The sequence below is a fragment of the Capsicum annuum genome, chromosome 11 (assembly GCF_002878395.1).
Source record: "Capsicum annuum cultivar UCD-10X-F1 chromosome 11, UCD10Xv1.1, whole genome shotgun sequence".
Lineage (NCBI taxonomy): Eukaryota > Viridiplantae > Streptophyta > Magnoliopsida > Solanales > Solanaceae > Capsicum > Capsicum annuum.
In genome coordinates this window covers 135,051,412-135,063,255 of record NC_061121.1, presented here as the reverse complement: position 1 = coordinate 135,063,255, position 11,844 = coordinate 135,051,412, and the positions used below count along the sequence as shown (strand labels likewise).

The window sequence follows — 11,844 nt, the reverse complement described above, 5'->3', positions numbered from 1 at the left end:
ATCCAAAATATATATCACTGCCAGCCCTGCAGCTACCCTGGTGGTTTCTACCATATTTCTAACAAAGAGGGTTTGTTCGAGCACTGCTAATACTACCCTGAGGTTTGGGACCTAGTGCGCTATCTTTATTGCCGTCTTTAAATTTTGGCACTGGAGCACTGGCTGGGGACGGAGCTGGAACTGAGGATTTTGGGCAGAACTAAGAACGATTTCCACCTTCTGACTTAGGCTGAGTGAAGTTAAAGCTACCTATTCTAGCTCTCTTATCCCCCCCCCCCCCCCCCCCAATTCTCCCTATTCTTAGCCTCCTATATCTGTTGAGCATGGACCATGAGCCTGGATATGTCCATCTCCTTAATCAGCATTGTGGTCCTACACTCCTTGACCACACTATTAAACATACCAGACATAAACTTAATCATGTTAGATCTGCTATTTTCTACCACATGAGGAGTGTATATGGCTAGCTTAGTCAACTTGAGAGAATACTTTTTCACTGTCATATTGTCCTGCTTTAGATTAATAAACTCCAAAAGCTTCACTTTCCTCAACTCCAGTGGGAAGAACCTATTCAGAAAAATAGTGGAAAACTCCTCCCATTCTATGGGCCCTGCATCTGTGGGCCTCTCTGCCTTCCACTGCTTAAATCATGAATGAGCCACATCCTGCAATTGATATTTGGCCAACTCAGCACTCTCACTAGTTATCACCCCCCATAATATTTGTAATTTTCTGCAACTAATCAAGAAATTACTGTGGGTCCTCATCTGACTTAGACCTGGTAAAGATTGGAGGGTTCATTCAGGTGAAGTCCCAAATTTTAGTTGTAGCAGTATTGCAAACTGGGTTGGCCGAAACTATAGTTAGCCGTTCATTCTAGGCTGACACAGAATAAGCTAGAGTAGTGAAAGCTACTCTAAATTCCGCGTGGGAGACATGCTCATCTAGAGGATCTGCCTGAACGGGTGGAGATGCTGGCTGATTTTATATTCTCCTTCCGTTGTTCTTTTTGGGAGGCATATTCTATAAACGAAAGTAAGAAAAGTATTAGACTGAGAGTATAACATGAGCTCATGCTCACTCGCATGATATGAATGGTGAAAGAAGGGAAAGTTTTCCTAAAAATGCCTCATAGCCTTTTGTTCATAAGTATGGCGCGCTACACACCCATGTATAAGACTCCACTAGATGCGGCTTTCAGATTTCCTGGGACTCTGTTGAACCTTAGGCTCAGATACTAAGTTTGTAACGCCCAAGTCTACACCCCGAATATTACATGGTGCTTACGACCCCGAAGGACCACAAGCTAACCCATGACAGATATTTGTTGTGAGCATTGAGTAACAATACTATAATAAATGTGAAAAAATAAGATGAAATGCCATAAGGTTCAAAGCCTGAAATAATGATAAAGAATACCAACTGCAATAACAATTTGTAGAATTGAATATGTCTGAAAGTCTAGTCTGAAAGCCCCTATCTATCTGAATATGGAGTTGATGGGATAAGTCCCCAACTAACTCCGACTACTGAAATAAATAGAACACTGAAATAATTAAATGATATGATAACTTTATCCTTGAACTATGAGGGCTCACCATTAGGTCTGCTGCAGATAGTCTGGGCTGCTAAGTTCGGTCAGTAGCCCGTACGTCTGAACCTATGATATACAACATCATGGCATAAAAAAAGGTATGTGTCAGTACTTTGAATGTACTGGTATGGTAAGTGAGGTAGGCTGATATGCAAGGGTTCATATGCATAAACAATAACTGACTGAATAACATGAATACAAGTGAATGAGAGACATGTATAACTGAAACTGATGAAACACTATTTATGCAATACTTTGCATATATCTACATACATTGTGTCTGAGATCATGGTAATACTGGATACTGAGTTCTGATAACTAAATGAATAATATCTGAGTTTACTAATAACTACATTACTGATAGCTGGGTGACTATTTTTGATAGTTTTGATTCTGTAGAACTAACTGAGTTCTATACTGAGACTGAGACTGAAACTGAAACTGTGGGAGGTAATCATCTAATCGACATGCCCCTCTCTAAACTGATTGGGGTCCAACCTGTAACCCTTGCTGGAAGGGTGTCAGTACCGTGCCATAAGTAAATATAAGTGCTGAGTGACCCTCACCTGGCAGGTGCTCTGAACGAGAATAGTGGTACCCTCAACTGGTAGGTAGAACACCTCATCAACCCTTAATTGGTAGGTTAATGTCTCAACCTATGCTGTCTACATAGTTCTGGAATACCAGGACTGCTTCTAAGGATCACACCCTCTATGGCAGGTGAGTCCCCATCCTTGGGTTCACTCGGTGCTGAATCTTACTCCCAACTGAATAGACACTGAACTGATTTCAAAACTTTTCTAGGCTAGATTAAATTGTTACTGATCGTGTTAACTGCTGAATGCTACTGTACGTGACACTACTGAGACTATTCTGAAGCTATTATAATTCTAGGGAAATAGCTAGATTGTTGTGTATTAGATACTCCTACGACTCGATAACATAAAAAGTAAAGCATAGCATGATCTTGAAAAGCATTACAATATTCATAACTCATTCAAACATTTTATCAAACACTTGTTAGATATAAGCTTGTACATATACTAGCATGTCATGATTTCCCCATTTAATCGACCTGAATAATTTATCAAACACTTGAGGAACATAATCTATACATATAATACTAATCAACATATAGGCATCATGATTTCCAATCCCAACTTACTTCAAGGGCTTTAACATGAATTCACATAATACTACACACATGTCCAATAAATTTACATGAATCTTGTAATAAATCATGAATTAGAAACCCAATTAAGATCATAATCATGAATACATTCAAGCCCAACATGGAATTCATGAATTCAATAAACTTGAAGTTTTAAAAGAGGTTCTTAAACTCCAAGGGTGGAAGGAAACCCTTGGATGAACACCTAACATACCTTGGTTGTTAATTCTATGAAAGTTGTGGAGAATTTCTGGAAGCTTTAATCTTGAATTGGAAGCCCTAGGGTTTTTTTTCTTGAGTAATTTTGAGAATAATGAGTGTTTTAGCCCTAGGAATGACTTAATCTCGTGTTTTTAGGGCTCAATAGGGGTGGAAAATGACCCAATTACCCCTCTAGACGCGGGTTTTTAATGACTAAAACCTTTCTAGTGACGTACAGATCGGTGTGCCACATCGATGGCATCAATGCAATAACCAACGCATCGCGTAGAGTTTGTATTAGTTCACTGGAGTTGCACTGAAAGCTAGGGGAAAATTATATGTCGATGCGATGGGCGACGCGACGCGTCGAGATCGCGTCGACCCACTATTTTTATCACCTAAACATGGTTAACGAGGTTTGGAAAATTCAAAACTCACCTGAAGTGACCTACTGACATTCCTGATCATGAATCAACCAAAAATATTTATATTTTAAGGTCATAAGAGTCGTAGAATAGGATCGCCAACTTATGAAGGCTAAAATACTTCTAAGTATAAACACTTAACTAAAATTTCTAAGTCTGGGACCTCTTTTCAAGCTTTAACGAACTGAGTTAAGCTTAGAATTTTGCGGGGTCTTACAGTAGTCAAGACAGTGTCTCAAGAAATCCAAACTATTGACCCTACGAGTTCACTATACAACTCATACATGGACCTTACGACTCGTAAGGTCCTAGTTATAATGACCTGGGCACCTACACTAAGTTGCTTACGGAGGCACACAATGACTCGTAAAAAGTCTATATGATTTGTTACGTCTAGTTGTAATCAAGGCAGAAACTAGGTCAGTCTTTATTGGGCAGACTACGATTAGGCTCTACGACCCATATAGACACCTTACGACTCATAAGGTGAGTCGTTACTTAGGCAGTAGGCTTAAAAGTCAAGAAATTTTCAAGGACCATAAATCCAAGGTGTTACACTGGGCCAGGCCACGGCTACTAATGCATAAAGGGCCGTTTTAGTGGATGCATTTACTAAGTGCACCAACGCGAGACTTGAAATTTTTGAAGTTTCAACTGATGCCTTGGGATTCATTTGGAATCTTATATGCGCAAATGAACTATGTTACCCTATCAAATTTGATATTTTGGAGTTGTTGGAACTGTCATAAAGGCATACGAGCTCATTTTATTAAAGTTTTGGCCTGGTATCCAATTCTTACCAGCGAAGACTTCAAAATGGAAAACTGGCTCTAAAAAATAAAAGAACTGTTCGGTAACTGAACTGTCAGCTCCAGCAAGTCATAAATGACTTGGGCCAGCTATATTAAAGCTCTAAATGGCAAAAATAAGTGGAATTATAGAAAATAACCTGGAGGATCATCACATGGCTTACCCTAGTATGGCCAACATATCTGACTCATCGTTCTTCCTCTATAGGATCTATTCTAGATCCCATTTTTGAAAATAAGACAAATAGTCCCACACTTTTGTTACATAGTTTATCATTTGTTAATTGTTTTTGTCAAATTCACCTTTGATTTGATTCACAGCAAGTTGAGAGTTACAATAGACGTCAATTATTTTTGCACCCATGCTTTGTGCTAGACGTAATCCTATAAGAAGGCTCATACATTGCCTATCTCAGCCTTTCCTTTCTTGGGGTTATTAAGACTATGCTGAGCTCTGCTTTTTTTCTATGTTGAAATTCCCGTGGATAAATAGTCCAAGTCTTAGCCTGGTCTCTGGAGGCAAAAATAGCCTTCTTCTCGTCTTAGGGGTCATCCCACGGTTAAAATCAGCCATAAATCTGCCAATGTCTGGGACTTTATAGTAATTCGAGGCTTGTACTCGATATCTAACTAGCTAAGATCGATCGCCTATTTGGCCATTCGGCGGGGTAGCTCAGGCTTGTGAATAACGATCCAGAGAGGGTATTTTGTGTCCACCATAATCGAAATAAATGGAAGTATGACGGCAGTCTTTGTGTGGCCTACACTAGGTCTAGAGCGAGCTTTTATAATTGTGAATATCGATTCTCTATGCTTATTAAACTTTTTCTAACATAATTGATAGGACATTGCATACCATCTTTTTCTCGAACCAGCACAACACTTCTATTACTTCTGCCATCGCTAGATATAAGAGCAGTTTCTCCCCTTCTTTTGGCTTAGCCTATAGGGGTGGGCTCGAAAGATAAGAATTCAGTTCTCGCAAATCCTATTAGCACTCGGAGGTCCACTCAAAGTTAATGTTCTTTATCAGTAGTGAGAAGAACTGTTGGCACCTTTTTTAAGATCTTAATATCAAACAACTAAGGGCGGTGACCCACCCGTGAGTCTTTGCACTTTTCAACGTCACTCAGTACATATGGTATTTATTCAATGTCTTTGATTTTGTTTATATTCACCTCGATACAAGGAAACCCAGTAACTTCTCATATCCCATCTCAGAAGCACATTTCTTGGGATTCAATTTTATGTTGTGCTTTCTTAAAACCTCAAATACTTATTCAAGATTTGTCAGATGAAAGCTTACCGTAACTTGACAAGCATATCATTGATGTAGATTTCCATGGTCCTTCTTATTTGCCATTTAAATATCCGAGTGACCAGGCATTGATACGTTACACCTGTATTCTTTAACCCAAAAGGCATCACATTGTAACAATAAATGTCATGGTTAACAATGAACGACATTTACTCTTGGTCTTCCAAATCTATTCGAATTTGGTCATACTTAGGGTACATGTAAGAAAACTCATGATTTCGTGCCTAGCGTAGCATCGACCATTTCATCAATATTTGAGATGGGGAAAAAGTCTTTGGGGAACGTGTTATTTAAATCCTTAAAATCTATGCATACGTTAATTTTGTTGTCTAGATTCTTGGGTACCACTACAACGTTTGCCAATCATTCTAGGTACTTGACTTCCTGAATAGAGCCTATTTTAGCAAATAATTTACCTCTTCTTTGATGAAACTATTCTTCTCATCTAAGATTATACGTTGTTTCTGTTTCATATGAGGGAAACTTGCGTCGACCCTTAGTCTGTGCACGACTACCTCATGAGGAATGCTTGTAATATGAAAATGGGACCACGTGAAACAATTGATGTTATTTCTAAGAAAAATCAAGGTATGCGAGTCTGAGCTCAAGGCTTAGTCCTGCGCTCAGATATATATCTTCCTCTTAGATGAGTCATGGAAAAAGGGAATTTGGTCAAGCACTTCCACTGTCGATTTGGTTGCGTCTCTTTTGTTCAGGGCATAGTAAGCCCTTGGGGTTTATACCATCCTTTCTTTCCATCACGCGGATTCGGGAGGCCTTTGCTTGCCTCTGTTCAAGGATTCACCTCCGACTTTCTCATCGAGACGGTCTATGTTTCCCGAATAGATCCCGATCTTCTCTTATCTGTCGCATGCCTTTCAAGGTGAGAAAGTTGATCACCTAATGGTGAATTGGCGGGAAAACCCTCATGAAATGTATCATGGCCTTCCTAAGATGACATTATATGTAGCCCACGACTCCATCAAGGATGTCAGACATGGTGGACTTCTTCAGACCGCTAGCGCTAGTCACCAGCATGACCTCCCATCCAGTTACCTCAATGGCCATATTAAACCAGTCTAAGGTCTTGACCATTGGTATTATCGTAGTGCTTTACTCTATTTAATTGAAAACCTTTTTATGCATGATATTGTTCGAGCTCTCAAGGTCCACAGCACTCGCTTCACGTTTCAACCATCTATGTTCAAAGATATTATCAGAGAGTTGTTGTGGTTGCCCTTGCTGATCCAGATTCCCCTCTCCAAAAGCCATTTCGGGGTCATTCTCTTGGCATAGTCTCTTCTAGTAGCAACATGACATTTTCTCCTTTTTTTTGAGATTGAGATCTTGCCCCTCCTGGCTCATTATGGGCTTTCGTCTTGCTATTTGGCACTTTCCGCCTTCCTTCATCTCTTGAAATTGTTTTCTCCATGAGTTACCTAGCCATCTGCGTAAAGTATCGTGTGTTGCGAGTTCCTTCCATCACCTATTGTGGGGCCCTGCAAAGGCAAACAAATGGAAAACATAGAAAAAGAGAGAAACAAAGCTAAACCCACATAGTTGCTCTATCCCAATGGTGGGCGCCAAACTATTTACCATCGATTCGGGATAGTTAAATTTGTAGGTGGGTTAAGAGCACACATTATGATTTAGCTTCATATTAGTAACGAAAGTTTGTAAGACAATAAGCAAGAAAATCGAAAATAACTGGAATAATGAATGATCTAGAGTTAAAAAAGTAAATCTGAATCACTACACAAGTCGTGTAATTAGAGCAAACAAGAAAAGAATTTGGCCGCATCCTACATTAAATAGAGATACAAAAGCAGAGAACTTAGAGGCAAACTAGATATGCTTAGAGGCAGACTTGAGCGAAATCATATACCCCTTACAAATGTGGAGAAACAATTATTCATAAAATACAAGGTAGGCCTATGACCAATAAGATAATGTCACCCGAGCCCTATAGCACCATGTCCAATGAGTGAATGCCACACGTTAGAGGCGTTGGAGAGTGCCAGCCTAGTATTCCCTATCTGGTGCAAGTCTGCGAAGGATCGTCCGCACACCTGAACATCTTGACATTTTGTTCCCCTTTTGTCCTTTAGTGCATCGTTATTATGGTTACTCATGCTTTCAGGATGAGGACGAGAGGGCGTTCTCCTCCATGTTTCATTTTGATGTCGCTCTCGGGGCGATCAGATCCAACGACTTTCATCCTGCTCAAACCGCGATGTCATGCATTCGCTATTTCTATTTTACCCCATACAACAACAAAACAATAATTTTTAAAATTAAATAATAAATTATGGCACGAAATTTATTAATTAATGAAAATAAACTAAACAAACAATGCGATCCCAAGGAACGAGTTTACAAGTTGCAACCTTTAAGGGTATATCGTGTTTCATTCTTTGCCGTTGATGGTGTTTTCCTCTGCTATATCGACGGTGCAGAACTACGGGCCACCCGTGAAAGCAGAAAAGGCTAATGCCGTGACGAAACTCCAAATCCACGTTCTGAAAATTCTTAGACCAAATTTGCAATCACTGTAACACGGTTCTAGTTAAGTGGATTGGCCACGTCTCCATTTTCTTTCACCCATTATTACCCGTACATTTCTCCATATTTACAATAACTAGTATAAGTTCCGGCGCGCTGCGCGAATTATTTTTATATAAAAAAAAGAAAAGGGAAAAGAAATAATAGAAATATATGTATATAAACTATATATATGTTATATATTAGGGGTCATTTCGATGAAAAGTGGGTCCTGACACCCAAGGATCCGTTTTAGCCAAAATCCTCCCAATGGCCCAGAACGAGTCCGGAAGTCTTAGGACCCAGACCAAGGGTCCCTCTAGTCTTAAATCGACATTCAAGAGCTAATGAGACTGTGAGGATTGGCATCCGAGGCTGTTAACCGTGATCCAGAGTAACGGTGAGATTGACGAGGATGTCTCGCACCGTATTGGGGCGGGATGGATGAAGTGGAAACTCGCATCGGGGGTGCTGTGTGATAAGAAGGTGCCGCCCAAGCTTAAAGGCAAATTCTATAGGGTGGTAGTCCGTCCGGCCTTGCTGTATGGAGCGGAGTGTTGGCCAGTTAAGAACTCCCACATCCAAAAAATGAAGGTGGCAGAAATGCGGATGTTGCGCTGGATGTGTGGACTGACCCGAGGGGATAGAGTTCGGAATGAGACTATCCGGGAGAAGGTTGGTGTGACTTCAGTGGAGTGTAAGATGCGGGAAGCACGATTGAGATGGTTCGGACACGTGAAGAGGAGGGGCATGGATGCCCCGGTCCGTAGGTATGAGAGGCTAGCGTTGGATGGTTTTAGACGGGGTAGAGGTAGACCGAAGAAGTACTGGGGTGAGGTGATTAGGCGGGATATGGAACAGTTACAGCTCACCGAGGACATGACCCTAGATAGGAAGGGCTGGAAGATGCGAATTACGGCAGAGGATTAGGGCCAGTTCGGGTCGCTAGTGTAGGGAATTAATTGGTGGGGGTGTATTCCTGTTATGATTCTGTATTCAGTGTTTCGTGTTCCGTGTTCCATGTTTATTACGAATCTGTGTGCTCTCCTCTGCTTTATTATTCCTGCATTCCTGCTTTACTCTGTTTTATATTCCCTATGGGTGCCGTATCTATGTTATGTCATCTGCTGCTGTGCTGTACTATGTGTTTTTGTGATATCTCGTGACTTGAGCCGGGGGTCTTTCGGAAACAGCCTTTCTACTTCATCAGAGGTAGAGGTATGGACTGCGTACATCTTACCCCCCAGACCCCACTAAGTGGGAATACACTGGGTTTGTTGTTGTTGTTGTATATATTAGGGGTGTTTTTGTTTTCTTTTTTTGTAATCATTCTTTTTATACACTAACATTTTGTATGGTATATATAGCTACTATTATTTTATAATTGTTCAACACTATAAAGTCTTTCATATTTCAAGACTAATATTTCTTTTAAAAAAAAAAAAAGTGCACAGATCCAACATTTATGTGGGTTTGCCCCAAAAATAAAAGAATTCTGGAAAAAATATAAATTTTATTGCCTTACTTTCGACATGGATTTATGTAATTTTTTCAATAATATTCCCTTGCATTTGGAAAGCCAAGTAGTATATAAGTAATTCTTATTGTGGAGAAAATATAAGCATTAGTTAAAGTACTGTATATAAGAAACTCAAAACATCATGCAAAAAACTGAATTATTTCATTTGTCTTTTTCCTGGTAACTTTAATAGCGGTATGAGTCACATACAAAATTCTTAAATTTACTTTTTTTATGGGAATAGTTTTATGAAGTTGATTTTTTTTAAGAAAAAAAACTTTAAAATCTATTATAAGATCTACTTATAATTTTTTGATTTTTTTTAACTATGGTATAGACAGTAAGGATTTTTTCGATAAGTTCTTATTTTGGTTTTAATTATTAAAATCTCATATATGAGAAACTTGGTTATGTTTTTAATTCAGTTGTCCTTACTATACCCTCTCTTCCAGCTATATTATTCTATTTAATCCTTTTTCATTTAGTAGTCATAATAATTCAAACAATATCATAATTTTAAATTATTAATAAAATATGAAATACATAAGTCATTTGAATACTGATATTATTTCCTATGTATTAAATAATTAAATGTTTCTTTTATTTAGTTTTAATATATGAAATTTTAAATTAAACTCTAATTATTGTAATTACGAACATTTTGGCTTTATTAAAATAACGATAATTAGTTATTACTATGCTATTTCTATCTTTAAATTCTAACTTAAAACTTAAATAATTTTATCTATAATCAATATTTGGTCTTACCTATAGTTTAACTTTTATTATCATACTTTAAAAGACTTGCTCATTTTTAATAAGTTTTATCTTTATATTCTTTAGGACATGTTCGTTGATTTTTATTGGTTGTTACATTATTTACAACGTATAGTATTACTTTTTTGATACAATTCTTTTGACGTGTCATCTGTCTTAATACTCACCACTCCTATCTTCCTTCCAATATGATATAGAAGATCCAAATTTGATAATTTTAAAATAATAATTCAAAAACAAAATGACAATAATGGTTCACTATTTTTTTTCTATACACCAGCTTATTTTTTGCCATAAATATAAACAGTATTATCTTTTATCTTTCTCCTCTCTTACTGCATATCCTTAGTAAATTCTACATGCTTATTTATGTTAAATAAAAAAAAAACAAATTAATTTTTGAAATAATTCCGCTGATATCATCTAATATTGAGCATTTAAATCAACGAAAAAATGTGTGAGTATTTGTGAGTTGGTGGGAAAATGGGGCAAGGCAATGTGCAATCTTAATCTTCTTATCTTTTTTTTTTTATCACCTTTTTAAAGATAATCATAAAAAATTATAAAGAGTAAATAAGATAGTAATTCTTCTTTTTAATAGTGTGTTTATTGTTATGTAATTTGAATGTTAATTTTAATTTTAAGTTTAAAACTTTTACAGTTGTAAACTCTTAGGCTAGAATTTATTGATTTTAATTATATATGGATATATAGATATTGTAGGAATTAAAATGATTGTTGTTGTTGTTGTAAAGAATTTGATAAACCTTTTAAATAAACATTTTAGACACGATTTAAATTATCTACACAGTAGTAAGACTCCACACCATATACATTTTGTATAAAAATAATTATTTATAAATGCAAAATTAGAATCAGTGTGTCAATTATTTCCTAGGCATGTTTTAAATACATTTTCCCACTAAAATAGAATATTAAAAAATGAATAGAAAATTTAACATTTTAGAAATTACTTGCTAATTAATTCATACCTAATTAACTAATTTGTCCTATTAAATAAAATGTGCCACTCTTTGAGGCTGTCGCTTTACAAATTCTTAGGCAAGACTTTCTAGCTATTTGTATCGCGGAGATTATTGACGCATATTAATCATATCAAAATATGAACTAATTTGTTTGAACTTGTAAAATCATACCTTTTAACTAAGCTATTGATATTGTCTTATCTCACTTGATAATAAAAAATTCATATAGTTAAAGTAAGCAAATCATATAATTATTGAATAACTATTCGATGAAACTCGAAATTCATAATTATATAACTTTTTATATAAATAATTTGAGTTAAAAATATAACACGATTCAAAATGAATGTAATTATCATATAATTATTAAATAAATGAATGTAAACATTTATATTTGTTTTTCAGTTTTTCTGATTTCATTTGGTTTTACGGTCTTTTTGTAAAATCAAATGAAATCTACTAAATATATTAAATATATAATAAATACAATACTAAATATACTA

General features: G+C 36.8%; 1 long non-coding RNA gene across 1 annotated transcript; it reads right to left on the bottom strand.

The window, feature by feature from the left end:
• Positions 1-7,248: 7,248 nt before the first annotated feature.
• LOC124888502 lies at positions 7,249-8,180 on the bottom strand. Its single transcript, XR_007046833.1, has 2 exons — positions 7,906-8,180; positions 7,249-7,771 (listed from the first exon to the last, which is right to left on the bottom strand). It is a non-coding gene; the product is annotated as an uncharacterized LOC124888502 (long non-coding RNA).
• Positions 8,181-11,844: the final 3,664 nt, after the last annotated feature.